Source organism: Lampetra planeri, chromosome 76, assembly GCF_965212315.1.
Source record: "Lampetra planeri chromosome 76, kcLamPlan1.2.h2, whole genome shotgun sequence".
NCBI lineage: Eukaryota > Metazoa > Chordata > Hyperoartia > Petromyzontiformes > Petromyzontidae > Lampetra > Lampetra planeri.
In genome coordinates this window covers 598,982-615,245 of record NC_136181.1, presented here as the reverse complement: position 1 = coordinate 615,245, position 16,264 = coordinate 598,982, and the positions used below count along the sequence as shown (strand labels likewise).

The following is a 16,264-nucleotide window of genomic DNA, read 5'->3' as shown; positions in this document are numbered from 1 at the left end:
GGAGTCTGGGTGATGGTTGGAGAGTCGGGGTGAGGGTGAGGGAGTCGGGGTGATGGAGTCGGGGTGAGGGTTGGGGAGTTGTGGTGAGGGTTGGGGTGAGGGAAGTCGGGGTGAGGGTTGGGGAGTCGGGGTGAGGGTTGGGGAGTTGGGGTGAGGGTGGCGGAGTCGGGGTGATGGTTGGAGAGTCGGGGTGAGGGTGAGGGAGTCGGGGTGATGGAGTCGGGGTGAGGGTTGGGGAGTTGGGGTGTGGGAGTCGGGGTGAGGGAGTCGGGGTGAGGGTTGGAGAGTCGGAGTGATGGTTGGAGAGTCGGGGTGAGGGTGAGTGAGTCGGGGTGAGGGAGTCGGGGTGAGGGTTGGGGAGTCGGGGTGAGGGAGTCGGGATGAGGGTTGGGGAGTCGGGGTGAGGGTGAGTGAGTCGGTGTAAGGGAGTCGGGGTGAAGGTTGGGGAGTCAGGGTGAGGTTTGGGGAGTCGGGGTGAGGGTTGTGGAGTCGGGGTGAGGGTGAGGGAGTCGGGGTAAGGGAGTCGGGGTGAGGGTTGGGGAGTCGGGGTGAGGGTGAGGGAGTCGCGGTGAGGGTTGGGGAGTCGGGGTGAGGGTGAGGGAGTCGGGGTGAGGGAGTCGGGGTGAGGGTTGGGGAGTCGGGGTGAGGGTGAGGGAGTCGGGGTAAGGGAGTCGGGGTGAGGGTTGGGGAGTCGGGGTGAGGGTGAGGGAGTCGCGGTGAGGGTTGGGGAGTCGGGGTGAGGGTGAGGGAGTCGGGGTGAGGGAGTCGGGGTGAGGGTTGGAGAGTTGGGTTGAGGGGGAGGGATCAGGAGGTGGAGTCTGGCACAACAAATGCGCAGGAAGAGCGCAGGCGAGGAGAGTCGCCACCGGGAGCCTCGTGTTCCACACTCAGGTACGGTGGCTAGGAGACGTGAAATGTCATTTTACCGTAATTTACATTGCATCTTATCTCAGGCGTTTTACAGATAATTAAGAACGGTACATGTGAATATAATGGTGGAGATGAGGCCAAATGAAATGGATTAGAGGAAGCAATGGGGGCGCATCTGTGATGATGTGTGGATTTGGTGAAAGCGAAATTTTTGACAGGAGATGATGATGAATGGATTTAATTAATGGGGTCAATGAGTAATAGCCGTGTCATGGAAATATGAAGAGGGAACAGTAAGAGTAGTGGTGGTTATGAGCGAAGGTTACCGCTTAATATGGAGGGGGAAGTTTGTTCCAATGTAGGGGGTGCTGGGCGAGAAGAGAGAAAGCGTTGATTGAGCACAAGGAGGAACAGAGAGAGAGACAACAAATATTGAGAACGTGAAGGGCAAGAAGGCGACACATAGACAGATACAAGAGTGACAAGACACGGTGGGGCAAGACCATGAAGGGATTTGTAGACGCAGGGTGAGGAATTTGAACAGGCAGCGGTAGTAGACAGAGAGCCCCAATGCAGTTTCGCGAGGATAGCCGAGGTATGGGAATTGTAGGGAAGATGGAATATGAGCCGAGCAGAGTTGTTTTTGATTTGTCGATGGGGGTCAAAAGGAGTAAATGGGCAGACCGGGCATAAGCGAGTTGCAGTAGGCCAGACGAGTATGGACAAGGGAGTGATGACGACTTTTGCAGCAGAGGTAGAAATTAGCGGTCGAATTTTGCAAATGTTGAACACATGAAACTGTCATGGACGGTTAATGGCAGAAATGTGATCGCCTACCCTGACGATGTTTGCTGCTGTATATGTGGAGTCTGTGTGTTCTCTCTCTGTCTCTTCCCGTAGTCAAAGAGATTTTTCTCCGGGTCCTCCGGTTCTTCCCTCCACATTTATAATCAACATCACGCGTTTCGAGTATCAAGCAGGGGTACGCGGACCTCTGGGGGTAAGTGGTAATGTCCCAGGGGTTACGTGAGGTGATTTATAAATGTGTGAAATTATATCATTCATTCGAGTCGTTGGTGAATACTCACGTATGAATCTGTAAATATAAGATAACAAAGATACATTCTAAATCCATATGGTCAGCTAGAACGAAATTAAAGACCTTTCTAAACTCATTGATAGTAAACAATGTGGTTTACAAGAGTAACAAGCCAGCACGAACACATTACGTTATGCATGCAGAGCGTCCGTTGATTTTTTGTATTCGCTTGCTGTTACTAGCAGCTAATTAGGCTACCTCATTAAATGGACAAATGGTTAAAATGTTGATGTTTATTATTCGAACATTGATTTATCAGAACCATGTTCGGTCAGCCAAGGGGGTTAATCGGTTGAAACTACATTCAAGAAGGAGGAATACAGCAGTAGACAAACAAGGACGAGAATAGCCACTTCTCTAATACAGGATGGTCCAAAAGTCAGGATACATACTGCTAATATAAGGAAGCTACTGGAACTATCCACTTTTAAAATCTAGATTTAAAACTCAATTATATAATGAACAGTTTGTTGTGTTTAGTTTGTTGTCCTTCCGCCCGCACTGCCGATTATCACGGTTTGTTACATACGGTACCAAGGAAGTTTAACATTAATACATGAGGTTATTTAGATTTCGATTAATGGACTGCTTTAAATTTCCACACGATAAGCCACTTCGTTGAGCTATCATTTGCTTCTGAAAGATAACTAATAGTTAAGTGGGCTTCACTTGGTAAAATATAAACAATAGTTTATTTTTAGTATATTTGTTTATTGATTTGTTTACCTGTCCTATACTTTGCACTGTTATTGTGTTTTTGTATTGTTGTTGTAACGTTGTGGCCCGCCCCTACTAAACATCTATGAAAAAATAGCTTTGTAGTTCATCGGGTTTCTGCAGGATCAAGAACGATTTCGATTCTATTTCGCGTTATTTTTTTAAACACTAGCATTATGGCCTTTTCATTTTTTATTCGTCAAGTTAATATTGTATCTATTGTAATTATTGATGATCTACTATTCTTCTACCAACTTGGGGGGTCACCTCACATCCTCACAAACTCTCGACCCAAGCATTCCCGAATAAATTGAGACAATAAAACAGAATTGAAGATCAACCTTCAAAGATTACACCATGAAATTTGCATTACAAAAAAACAACGTCCTGAATTAATTCCCAAAGAGAATTCGTGCAGAGTGCATTCATGTTAATGGCAGTCAGTTTGAACATTTGTGAACATTAACGAAATTGCCCGTTGTGATCTGCATAAAATACATGTAACAACTCTGTGCGTACACTGTTTGTACCCTGTGTGTACCCTGTGTGTACCCTATGTACTGGATGTGTACCCGGTGTGTACCCTGTGTGTAGCCGATATGTAGCCGATGTGTACCCTCTGTGTACATTGTGTGTACCTTGTGAGTACCGTGCGTGTACCCTGTGTGTACCCTGTGTGTACCCTGTGTGTACACAGTGTGTACCCTGTGTGTACCCTGTGTGTACACTGTGTCTACCCTGTGTGTACCCTGTGTGTACCCTGTGACTACAATGTGTGTACACTGCGTGTACGCAGTGTGTACACTGTGTGTACCCTGTGTGTACCCTGTGACTACAATGTGTGTACCCTGTTGGTACACTGTGTGTACACTGTATGTACCCTGTGTGTACCCTGTGTGTACACTGTACGTACCCTGTGTGTGTACCCTGTGTGTACCCTGTGACTACAATGTGTGTACTCTGTGTGTACGTGATGTGTACCCTGTGTGTGCCCTGTGTGTACACTGTGTGTACAATGTGTCTACCCTGTGTGTACAATGTGTGTACACTGTGTGACACTGTGTGTACCCTGTGTGTGCCCTGTGTGTACACTGTGTGTACAATGTGTCTACCCTATGTGTACAATGTTTGACACTGTCTACCCTGTGTGCACCAGATGTGTACGCTGTGTGTGCCCTGTGTGTACACTGTGTGTACAATGTGTCTACCCTGTGACTACAATGTATGTGCACTGTGTGTACACGGTATGTACACTGTGTGTGCCCTGTGTGTACACTGTGTGTGCCCTGTGTATACCCTGTGTGTACACTGTGTGTGCCCTGTGTGTACACTGTGTGTACAATGTGTCTATCCTGTGTGTACAATGTGTGTACCCTGTGTACACACTGTGTGTGCCCTGTGTGTACCCTGTGTGTACAGTGTGTACTCTATGTGTACCCTCATATGCTAACAGGGAGTGATCGGGCGTGGAAAATAATTATATATACATAACCACCAATTCCACTGAGAGTTGTATAAAAGAAATTAGGTTTAGCATGATCATCCATTGTCACCACCATCAGCTATCATTTTATCCACTCCTGCCCACAACGTTGCGGTATGTATGTGTAATAATTCTCCGGAGACGGATTCGGAATCGGTCTTCTTTATTTTCACTTCACGGTACACTTGTTCCCACTCGCTCCGTTGCTGGCAGACAACGGAGAGCGGCAGACTCCCACAACTCCCACCGCGCACGTGGCACCCGGAGCCCCGTTCGCGCGTGGCTCTCACCCCGTTCAGTTCCCCGTCTCCTCTCGATCATCCCTCTCTCCTCCCTCTTAATCCCTTCGTCACGTGGTCCCCCCAGCCAATCCTCCATGGGCAATCTCGACCGTTCTCGATGGTTCCCTGTCACTCCCGGGACCACGCCTCTTATCCGGATCCCCATTAGCTGGGGCCCCAATGGCTGGGCCAATCACCCCTGATGACATGCCGTGATCACGCCGGCCCCACGCTCCCTATCTCGACCCTTATTGGCTACAAGCAGGACCGGCAAGCCAATCCCCCACGTGAACCCACTATAGCTGTTATTACATATGTATGGGGAATTTATTTGGCATCGTACGTAGCCAACCATTCTAATCGGAAGTACAGGAAAAGGACGGGTACTGCAATATCCGACGAGGTTCATCCGTGCTCACTGAGCTGCATTGGCTTCCGGTTGCCAAACAAATACGTTATAAGGTCGCACTCGTTACACATATTGTGCTTGCTACAAATGAACTACAATACTTTGCTGAGCTCGTCAAGTAGCACAATCCAACACGCGAACTCCGGTCATCCTCACAGTGGCTTTGGCTAGCCATCGGACAAAGACGGTCACTGTCACGCACGCTTTCAGATGCGCTTTTGTAGTCATCTGGAACGCTCTTCCCAAATTAGGAAGCCATTGGAGCTATCCTCTTTTCATGAATCTAATTGAAAACTAATTTCTTTAGAACTGTTTTTTGTATTTAGTTTGTTGTCCTTCCCCCGTACCTCCGATTAGAGCGGTAGGCTAAGTACGGTGCCATAAACGTTCAACATACATACATACATGTGGAAAATTATGGCAGCCAAATGGTCTAAATGCAAGTTCATTTATAATACATTAATAACATAATTTAAATAGAAACAATTCATAAATATTGGGTATATTAAAGCACAGATAGATGAATTTGTAAACTGCTATCTTGGTTAAGTTAGTGTTAAACGATGGGCAATGTTAGTCTAGGTGCAATGTTCGTATGCGTACAATGTTAGTGTTTGTGAAGTGTTAGTCTATGACTAATGTTAATATGTATGTAATATTAGTCTATGGGCAATGTTACTCGATGTGCAATGTTGGTCTATTTGCCGTGCTAGTCTATGGGCAATGCTATTTTGTGTGCCGTGTTAGTTTTGGGGCAATGTTATTCTATGTGCAAGTTTATTCTATGTGAAATGTTAGTGTACATGCCGTGTTAGTCTATGTGCCGTGTCTGTCTATGGGCAACGTTATTCTATGCGCAATGTTAGTCTATGTGCAATGTTAGTCTATGTGCAATGTTATTATATGTGCAAAGTTAGTCAAGGTGAAATGTTAGACTATGTGCTGTGTTAGTCTATGGGCAATGTTATTCTATGTGCAAAGTTAGTTGATGTAATGTGTTAGTTTACATGCCGTGTTAGTCTATGGGCAACGTTAGTCTATGACTAATGTTAATATATGGGCAATATTAGTCTATGGCAAACGTTAGTCTAAGCGCAATGTTAGTCTATGTGCCGTGTTAGTCTGGGCAATGTTAGTCTATGTGCCGTGTTAGTCTGGGCAATGTTAGTCTATGGGCAATGTTAGTCTATGTGCCATATTAGTCTATTGGCAATGTTAGCCTATGTGCCGTGTTAGTCTATGGACAATTTTAGTTTATGCGCAATGTTAGTCTATGTGCCGTGTTAGTCTATGGGCAATGTTATTCTATTCTAGATTTGAAGCTTTCGTGACTGCAAGGAATCATCTTCTTAGGTTTTTTCGGTAAAGTCACGTAGAAAGTAAAATAAAATAAAAACAAAAATCACGACGTTTCGGAGGCAACACAAGTCTCCGTCATCAGGTGGGACCGTCACAGCCAGATTAGCTGTATCAAGTGAGGCAATGATTCAAGATGTAATCCCTTAAAAGCGAGTTGAGGGGGGAGGGAGAGGGAGGGGGGAGCTCATCAGACTATGGTAGCCAATGAAAGGAACGTATCGGGAGGGAGGGGGGGCGAGACCAAAAGGGTGGGCGATGGACGTGGAAGCGCTTGTGCGCAAGCGGCCAATTACTGCACACGCCAACACAATGGAGCGATTGTGCGCAAGCGGCCAGCCACTGCACCCGCCAACACAATGGGCAGAGAGGAGGAGGGGAGGTCTAATATACATGATAGACAAAAGAACGAAAATGATGATGGGTACAAACTTAGGGGGAGCTCATCAGACTATGGTAGCCAATGAATGGAACGTATCGGGAGGGAGGGGGGGGCGGGGGGGGGGCGAGGCCAAAAGAGTGGGCGACGGACGTGGAAGCGCTTGTGCGCAAGCGGCCAATTACTGCACACGCCAACACAATGGAGAGAGAGGGGGAGGGGGGGTCTGATACACATGATAGACAAAAGAACGAAAATGCCCATGTTTATACCAATGCTGGCTGAACAATGAAGAGAGTACTGTTAAAATAACTGGGGATGTTAACACTCGGTAAAGTACAGTAAAATAGTGCCTGTCAGATAAGATGGTCCAAAAAATTTGTGATTAAGTCTTTTTTGCGTGGTTGATAACATCTTTCCAATGATTACTAAGTTTGTACCCATCATCACGGTTGAAATTATGTCTGTGTTTGTATATTTGTATGGCTTCGTGTACAAACCTTTGATGGTAGCCGGGAGGTTTGCAGAGAACCTTGGTCTCGGAAAAGACAATTTCATGAGAGCCCACCGAGTTGTAGCAATGATCGGCCACGGCAGAAGAATCAGTTCTGCCGTGTTTAAGATCTGACTTGTGCTCGCGGACACGATCAGAAACATGACGTTTCGTTTTTCCAATGTAGCAATCACCACAAATGCAACTCAATTTGTAGACTCCAGGATACTGTAAGTCAGGAACGACATCCTTCACAGATGGAATCAGATCACGGATTTTATGCACTGTACTGAATCGGACTTGGATCTTATGTTTGTTTAGAATTTTGGAGATCTTTTTGGTCACGCCAGCTATGTATGGTAACGTGTTATTCTATGTGCAAAGTTAGTTGATGTAATGTGTTAGTTTACATGCCGTGTTAGTCTATGGGCAACGCTAGTCTATGACTAGTGTTAATATATGGCAATACTAGTCTATGGGCAATGTTAGTCTATGCGCAATGCTCGTCTATGTGCCGTGTTATTTTATGGGAAATGTTAGTCTATATGCCATGTTAGTCTCCGTGCCATGTCAGTGTACGTGCCGTGTTAATCTATGTGCATTGTTAGTCGATGTGCAACGTTAGTCTATGTGCATTGTGACTACGTGCCCTGCCTTTTCTCAAACACGTGGGCGATCATAGCCATTCCTGCCATGCTGTCTATGATATTCATTCAATAACCCTGCATTAGATGCTTCTCCCACATTGCATGTAGTCATTCCAACTGCTACTGTAACTTTAATTTGCTGTCTTCCATGGATTCCGGTGATACACATAGTTGGCACCCCGATTTGCAAGATGTTAACTCTCTTGCCCGGTATGTAGGAGGTCGTGGGTTCGATCCCGACGCTGACGCCTGTATATTTGGTGTTTGTGTGTCTCTCTCTCCCCATTATTGTGTGGATTTTTCTCCAGGTCCTCCGGTTTATCTTTCCACATTTATAAACACGCGTTTAAGAGTATGTGGCTGCTATACCTTTTCAAGTGATAAGTCACTTCGTTGAGTTATCATTTGTGGCCAGGTTACTTCAGAAAAAGAGCTACATAGCTCAGTGGGCCTTGCCTGGTTAAACACAAAATAAAAAAGTTTAGTTTAAATAGTTTAGTTTATCTCTTCCACACTCTGTTCCCATTGGTGTGCAAATGCGTGGTTCTTTAACGACCCGCGCTCCAATTTATTTTTTAGAAGATAAAGGGGAATCGTGCCGTTAATTGACCAGAATAGCGAGTTTTTACCTTGCCGAGAAGAGGAGTCAAATCGCAGATGGTTTCCACGGACTTTAGGATATTGGTCCCCGTATTACTGCAGATAAAGGAGTTATCCTCTAAAAGATGCTGATTAATAATAAACGGTGAATCTCAATGGAGGCTCTCATCTGAGTTAGATAAAGGACGTCAGTCACTAGAGTCAGTGAATCTCAATAGGGGCTCTCATCTGGGTTAAACTAAGGATGTCAGTCACTCGAGACAGTGGATCTCAATGGGGGATCTCAGATGGTTAAATAAATAATGTCACTCACTAGAGACGAGAATGTAAATGTTATTTTCAACTCAGTCAGCATTGGTTGCTTTTGTTTTTACTAAATTAACATAACACGAAAGGAAAATGTAAACATCTTCGTTTAAGTACTTTAACAATGCTTTTCTATGGTAAACGTCTCACTAATAATATTCGTAAATTCACTTAACTGATGACATCTAACTCGATGTGAGAGGCATTCACTTTCTTGCCCACAAGTATCAGTTTACACATTTTGAAAGCATGTTTCCACAAAGATACATATTTATATTTGATAAATGTACATTTTCTGGAATCCTACCTTTTCCATTTTTTTAATTCTGCCCCCACCTTACCTGTAACATAGCACAAAACCAGCAAATTCTGTGCACAAACATTTGTCTAATGAAGTGCTTCTCAAGCTTGTTCGGCCTGTGGACCACCCGGCCGATTGCAAACATTTCTGCGGTCCACCAAGCCACCCACCGCTGGTGACAGAACGTATTCACTTCTTCTCTATAAATACCACTCATAATTACAACATGGTTCATATGACCACAACATAAAACGTTAACCCACCTTATTTTTACTGGGGGCTCATTTAGATCTTAGGGTTAGGGTAGTTAAACAGGGGTAGTTTACCCAACTTCTTTGTTTTTATTCAAAAAATGTAAGATATTAATTAATGTCCGTAATAAAAGGTATAATAAACGTTGTCGTTATTTCCAGAACAACCTGCGTTCACATCACAGCCATCACAGACTACCGGTAGGACCACTGATCTAACACAATTATGAGCATACACTTAAGTGACATCTAAATGAAGTTTCACCATAAACTCTTGATTTAATTTGTAACTGAAATAGCCAAAAATATATGTTTTAAAATGTTCACTCTAGCCCTTGGGTGTCCCTCACCATGATTCTGTCTGCCCACCTCCTGCTTCCTGGCTTGTGATTCTGGAGAGGCAATAGGCCCCAGCTAAGCGAAATGTGATAATGTTTGGAGCTTTGGTCAGCTTGGACCCCCAGAAATATATACAATAATTAAGGAGAAACCTAGCCAGTGTATGTGGAAAATATAGTAGATAATGTTATCTTCTTGGTTCTTTCGGTAAAGTCACGTAGAAGGGAAGTAATAAAATAAAAATAAAACATAATAAAATTATTCTCACGACGTTTCGGCCACAACGCAAGCAGCCGTCCTCAGGTGAAAACCAGGTCCGTCGAGGCGACAGAGTCTGAATTAAACAGCACACGAGCTTGGAGCATATATATAAGCTGGGCGCCTTGACAAAGGAATTTGCATATCAAGAGGAATTTAGCATATTTATGGGAAATGCAGGAATGTGATTAGTACTACATATGCATGTGCATTATGCAGGATTGCTGCTGCAGTTGCTGCTGCTGCAGTTGCTGCTGCTGCAGTTGCTGCTGCTGCAGTTGCTGCTGCTGCAGTTGCTGCTGCTGCAGTTGCTGCTGCTGCAGTTGCTGCTGCTGCAGTTGCTGCTGCTGCAGTTTCTGATAATGTTAGTCATTATACATAGCTGCAAGCGATATAGCTGCATTAATTAATAGTTACCAGGTTTCGCACACAATGTGGGATTAAAATACTTTAATGTAGTTGCCCGACAGTTTTGGAGCCACCTAGTTTCATCTCTTGGTATCTCCATCCTGCCATCTCTGTCCTCATGTAAACTGACTCTCATTAAAATCACTAAAGTTTAAGTGTGTTTTACAACATAATTGCAATTTTTATCATTAAGTTTATTAAAAATCTGTAATTGTGGAATGTTGTATGGCAGCCGAGTCGCCCTTGAAGAATAACTTCTTAGTAAAGTGGGCTTTACTTGAGAAATAAACTTGTTAACTTCTGAACATGTAAAGCACATTTCAAGCCACCAATCAGACTGGATTTCGGGATCGGTGTTTTGAGACTGGGTTTATGGATATATTTCTACAACTCACCTCGAATGTAAATAGCAATCGTATTACAAAAAGTGCATTCATTAAATTGTAAAAAATAAGTAAATTATAAGTATAAAATGCCTCTGATATTGCGGCCAATATGTCTCAGCACCTCCGATTAGCAAAGCCGGCTACGTACGGTGCGAAATAAGTTCACCATACATGCATACACCCAGAGCTATAGCTCGTGGGAATCTTCTCGTAGCTCATCGAAATCTTCCAAGATAAACAACAATTCTGATAATGAACAAAGAGTCTGGTATCTATTATTTGTCAATATCGCTAACCCCGCACCCACACACGGGGGGGGGGGGGGGGGCTTTGGTTTATTCGCAGGGAGCTGAGCACTGAGCTGGCCACGATGAAGCGATCGATGGCGATGGCTCGGATCTTCTGGGCTCTGATTCTCTCCGCATCTGCGTGGGTTGGAGCCCAGGCCGGGAGCCCCGCGTGTGGAGATGGAGGCGTCTGTGGTTGTGAATTAGGCAACGTTTATTGCCAGGATCGAAGGCTAACGTCTGTCCCTGACGCTATCCCTACAGACATGGTGTGGCTGTACCTACACAGCAACCAGCTGGCAGGCATCCCAGCCAAGATAACCTCAACCCTCTTTATCACGTGAAGCCGTGGAGAATGATCTTACATTTTTTTATGTCCATTTGTACAAGACAACTGCTTTGATTGGAATGCTTTTGGGAATCTCATACGAGTTTGCAATACAATTGATGTTAAAAAAGCACTTTTTTGTAGAATCTGATTCGGTGATGGTGACTGAGGAGTAACGGGAGTCAGAGAGTGCGTGGAGGATTCCTTTCGAGCGTAGTTGGTAAAACTCGCACGGTATCACAATCCCTGGAATTGCGAGTCATGTGATATTTTCTACTTAAGTTCCTGGCTTAGAAGCAACGGACAAAAATCTTACTACTGGGATGGAACAAAGAGCTATCAATGGGACGCAGAGTGTACAGGGTCAAAGAAAAAAATAAAAGACATCAATCTCGAAAACCTGTGCCATGATGAAGAAATCAAAAAAATCACGACGACTCTGAAACCCACGACTAGACCAACCACAAGCTCCATCACTACCATTTCCACCCTCATGGCAAACGCCACATCCCGTCCCGCTGACCACAATCCCGACCCCGCCGACCCCACCGCTCGCCACCGCACACCCACTCTGTCCCAGTGCACGAACCGTGGCGGTGTGGATCACCACGACCACCATGACCACGAGCACCACCGCCAGGCAGAGCGGCACTCTCCGTGCGTCTTCGCGCTCGGGGCTGGCGCTGGCCTCGCGGCCTGCCACGTGGGGTCTGCGCTGGCACTCGCCTACGTGGTCCACGCGCTGAGGCATGCTGGCACCACCTTTGCCGCGACGAGGGGATGGCACTTGGGGGCGGGCCGGTGGCCAGAACTGGATCGATGGTAGCAGCGGCAGCAGCTGGTGGTGGTGAAGGTAGCCTCACCACCTCTTCTCTATTGCCCACTCTCTTTTTACCCTCCCATGGCCCATCCACTCCTTCCAGTCCCTCCCCTGTGGCCCTCTCATGATCCCTAAGCACCACTCTATCGTTATTCATTCCTCAATCTTCATAGCACGCCCCCTGTCAACTACATCCTTATATTCTGTCACCGTGTTGTAAGCTATGTCAATAAATTTCGATTTAAAGCTTTCGTGACTGCAGGGATTCATCTTCTTGGTTCTTTCGGTAAAGTCACGTAGAAGGGAAATAATAAAATAATAAAAATAAAACAATAAAATACAATTCTCACGACGTTTTGGCCACAACGCAAGCATCCGTCTTCAGGTGAAGAACAGGTCTGTCGGAAAGACAGCGTCTGAATGCTGTCTTTCCGACAGATCTGTTCTTCGCTATGTCAATAACTTTGAGTGAAGGCACTCTCAAAAAATGAATTAGTTTATATATAAATTACCCCAATGTCCAGCTATAGTTCTATTTAACATAGATTATCTCCTGATGACATCTGTGTCAGTGTGGCACGACGTGACGTATTCCCGGTCTGCAATTGGGCCATCATCTGTCCGTAGGGGGCGATGTTGATATTTGAATTCTAATTTAATTGTTAACAATTTAGTTGCTCAAATCTGGACAAAAGTCATTGCTGCTCTTCTGATTAGGCAATTGGACCCACCTAAAGTTGTGTTCCGTAGACCAGTGCTTCTCAACGAGCTTACTCGTTCTTCATGGCACATTGAACCAATCACTCACTGTGGGCCTAACAGAGTTGGTGAGAATGCATTGTAGCTGAGAGAGAATTGGTGCTCTCAACTTGTGACAATCATTTGCCCAACTGTTTCAATGTATTTGTATCTCTGTGTCTTTGTACTCCGAGTTTGTTTCCATATCTCTGTGTCTCTCTATGTGTGTCTCTGTGTCTGTGTGTGTGTCGCTGTGTCTTCATAGGCATTCGTAGGAGCTCACTAACAGTACTTGTCCCAAAAAGTCTGCTTAGGTTATACGTGGTATATTCGTTTGTCTCTGTGTCTGGGACAGTAGGGGCACAGCTGATGCATCTTCCAGTCATCTCAGTCAGTCAACCCATGGCACCTGGGTCTGTCCCGTGACCTCCTGCCAGCGGGCGTTTGACACGTCACATGGCCATAAAATGCACATAGCTTGGCACAAGCGCCGTGGTGACGTCACCGCCACTTAATGGATAATCTCGGTTGTTGTTGTCTGTGTCTGTGCTTCCGTGTCTGAGTGTATTCATGTCTGTGTCTCTGCATGCGTGTCTCCGTGTCTTTGTGCGAGTCAATTCCTGTCTCAGTGTATGTCTCTGTGTTTTTGTGTATCTCCATATCTGTGTGCATCTCTGTGTTTCTGTGTGTGAGAGTGTAGTCGCTCTGTGTTGGTCTCAGTGTCTCTGTGTACGTCTCCATGTTTCTGTGTGTGTGTCTCCGTGACTGTTTGCCAAACTGCGCATGCGCGACTCAGGAAGTTGAGAGGGCTTGGGGGTGGTGGCTGACGGATGTCTGCTGCCGTGCTGCACCGCGACCAATGGAGGGGGGAGGGTGGGAGTTGGGGGTCCTTTCCTTTAACTAATCGCTCTACGCGCACATTGTACCAGCGCGATTGTGCCTACACTGCTTGATGTTCAATATAAACACAGTTTTTTTGTTTTGACGTACAGTGTGTATTCCGATTAGCATTTGTACGGTATCTGTCAACATCGCTTAACCATGAAAAATTTCCACCAATCTGTGCGGTCAATCAATAACCTGCTTATTTGTGTTGTTTGATTGCAATTTAACTTGTAGCATTACAAGTGAGTAATATAAGTGAGAAATATAATGCGTTTCTAATAGACGAGGTTTTAGGTTTATTTACCTGATGGTCCGCTTAACTCAACCATGTGCTTCTTATATGAAATATCTGCTGATTTCTTCAACAATAAATACATAGAAAGGTTTCCTTTCCTCACGCGTGATTTATTTCTCTGATGCTCATTAACTTTTGAATGTAATGTTTATTTCGTTCCAAAATACGTAATGAGGACTTGGCCAAACAATTCCAATTCAGAACCCTCCAAAACTGTATTGGGATTTGGATAAAGATCATTTATAGTAAAACCAGTATCACCAAATAATGATGATTTGGCTTGAAGTAATGACGATCAATAATTCCGTCGAATTAAGTTATTGATCAATGAGTCATGCTATCCAATTTGTGGAGTTTAAGTCTCCACAATTGGCACCAGGAAACCACAGTTGCGAGATGTTAACTACCTCACAAGGTATACAGGAGGATCATGGGTTCGATCCTGACCCTGATGCCTGTACAGCAGTCCCTCGCCAACCGCGAGGGTTAGGCTCCTGGAAAATGCCGTGGTAGGCAAATCCGCGGTTGATAAGTACAGTGAGGGAAAAAAGTATTTGATCCCCTGCTGATTTTGTACGTTTACCCACTGACAAAGAAATGATCAGTTTATAATTTTAATGGCAGGTTTATTTGAACAATGAGAGACAGAATAACAATAAAAAAATCCAGAAAAACGCATGTCAAAAATGTTATAAATTGATTTGCATTTTAATGAGGGAAATACGTATTTGAGCCCCTCTCAATCAGAAAGATTTCTGGCTCCCAGGTGTCTTTTATACAGGTAACGAGCTGAGATTAGGTGCACACTCTTAAAGGGAGTGCTCCTAATCTCAGCTTGTTACCTGTATAAAAGACACCTGTTCACAGAAGCAACCAATCAATCAGATTCCAAACTCTCCAACATGGACAAAGACCAAAGAGCTCTCCAAGGATGTCAGGGACAAGATTGTAGACCTGCACAAGGCTGGAATGGGCTACAAGACCATCGCCAAGCAGCTTGGTGAGAAAGTGACAACAGTTGGTGCGATTATTCGCAAATGGAAGAAACACAAAAGAACTGTCAATCTCCCTCGGCCTGGGGCTCCATGCAAGATCTCAGCTCGTGGAGTTGCAATGATCATGAGAACGGTGAGGAATCAGCCCAGAACTACAAGGGAGGATCTTGTCAATGATCTCAAGGCAGCTGGGACCATAGTCACCAAGAAAACAGTTGGTAACACACTACGCCGTGAAGGACCGAAATCCTGCAGCGCCCGCAAGGTCCCCCTGCTCAAGAAAGCACATATACATGCCCGACTGAAGTTTGCCAATGGACATCTGAATGATTCAGAGGATAACTGGGTGAAAGTGTTGTGGTCAGATGAGAAAAAAATGGAGCTCTTTGGCATCAACTCAACTCGCCGTGTTTGGAGGAGGAATGCTGCCTATGACCCCAAGAACACCATCCCCACCGTCAAACATGGAGGTGAAAACATTATGCTTTGGGGGTGTTTTTCTGCTAAGGGGACAGGACAACTTCACCGCATCAACGGGACGATGGACAGGGCCATGTACCGTCAAATCTTGGGTGAGAATCTCCTTCCCTCAGCCAGGGCATTGGAAATGGGTCGTGGATGGGTATTCCAGCATGACAATGACCCAAAACACACGGCCAAGGCAACAAAGGAGTGGCTCAAGAAGAAGCACATTAAGGTCCTGGAGTGGCCTAGCCAGTCTCCAGACCTTAATCCCATAGAAAATCTGGGGATGGAGCTGAAGGTCCGAGTTGCCAAACGTCAGCCTCGAAACCTTAATGCCTTTGAGAAGATCTGAAAAGAGGAGTGGGACAAAATCCCTCCTGAGATGTGTGCAAACCTGGTGGCGAACTACAAGAAACGTCTGACCTCTGTGATTGCCAACAAGGGTTTTGCCACCAAGTACTAAGTCATGTTTTGCAGAGGGGTCAAATACTTATTTCCCTCATTAAAATGCAAATCTATTTATAACATTTTTGACATGCGTTTTTCTGGATTTTTTTTGTTGGTATTCTGTCTCTCACTGTTCAAATAACCCTACCATTAAAATTATAGACTGATCATTTCTTTGTCAGTGGGCAAACGTACAAAATCAGCAGGGGATCAAATACTTTTTCCCTCACTGTACAGTGGCCTGTGGAAAATAGAGGGTCAGGGGAACCACGCCTGTGGCCAGACTCGTCATAGCTAACTAAGCTGTCTGTTTATTAACTAATCACCGAATAAAATACAGTGCATTGCACTATAACTTGATAATCATTAATATTACATTACCTTTACATACTTTGAATATTAACGATAATGACGATAAAAT

General features: G+C 45.0%; 1 long non-coding RNA gene across 2 annotated transcripts; it reads left to right on the top strand.

Moving 5' to 3' along the window:
- Nucleotides 1–824: 824 nt before the first annotated feature.
- Nucleotides 825–14,027, top strand: LOC144737985 (uncharacterized). Of its 2 annotated transcripts, XR_013589121.1 has the most exons (5): nucleotides 825–891; nucleotides 1,771–1,870; nucleotides 9,355–9,393; nucleotides 10,929–12,403; nucleotides 12,457–14,027. It is a non-coding gene; the product is annotated as an uncharacterized LOC144737985 (long non-coding RNA). The 2 variants fall into 2 exon arrangements; XR_013589120.1 differs by having other exon boundaries at nucleotides 10,929–14,027.
- Nucleotides 14,028–16,264: the final 2,237 nt, after the last annotated feature.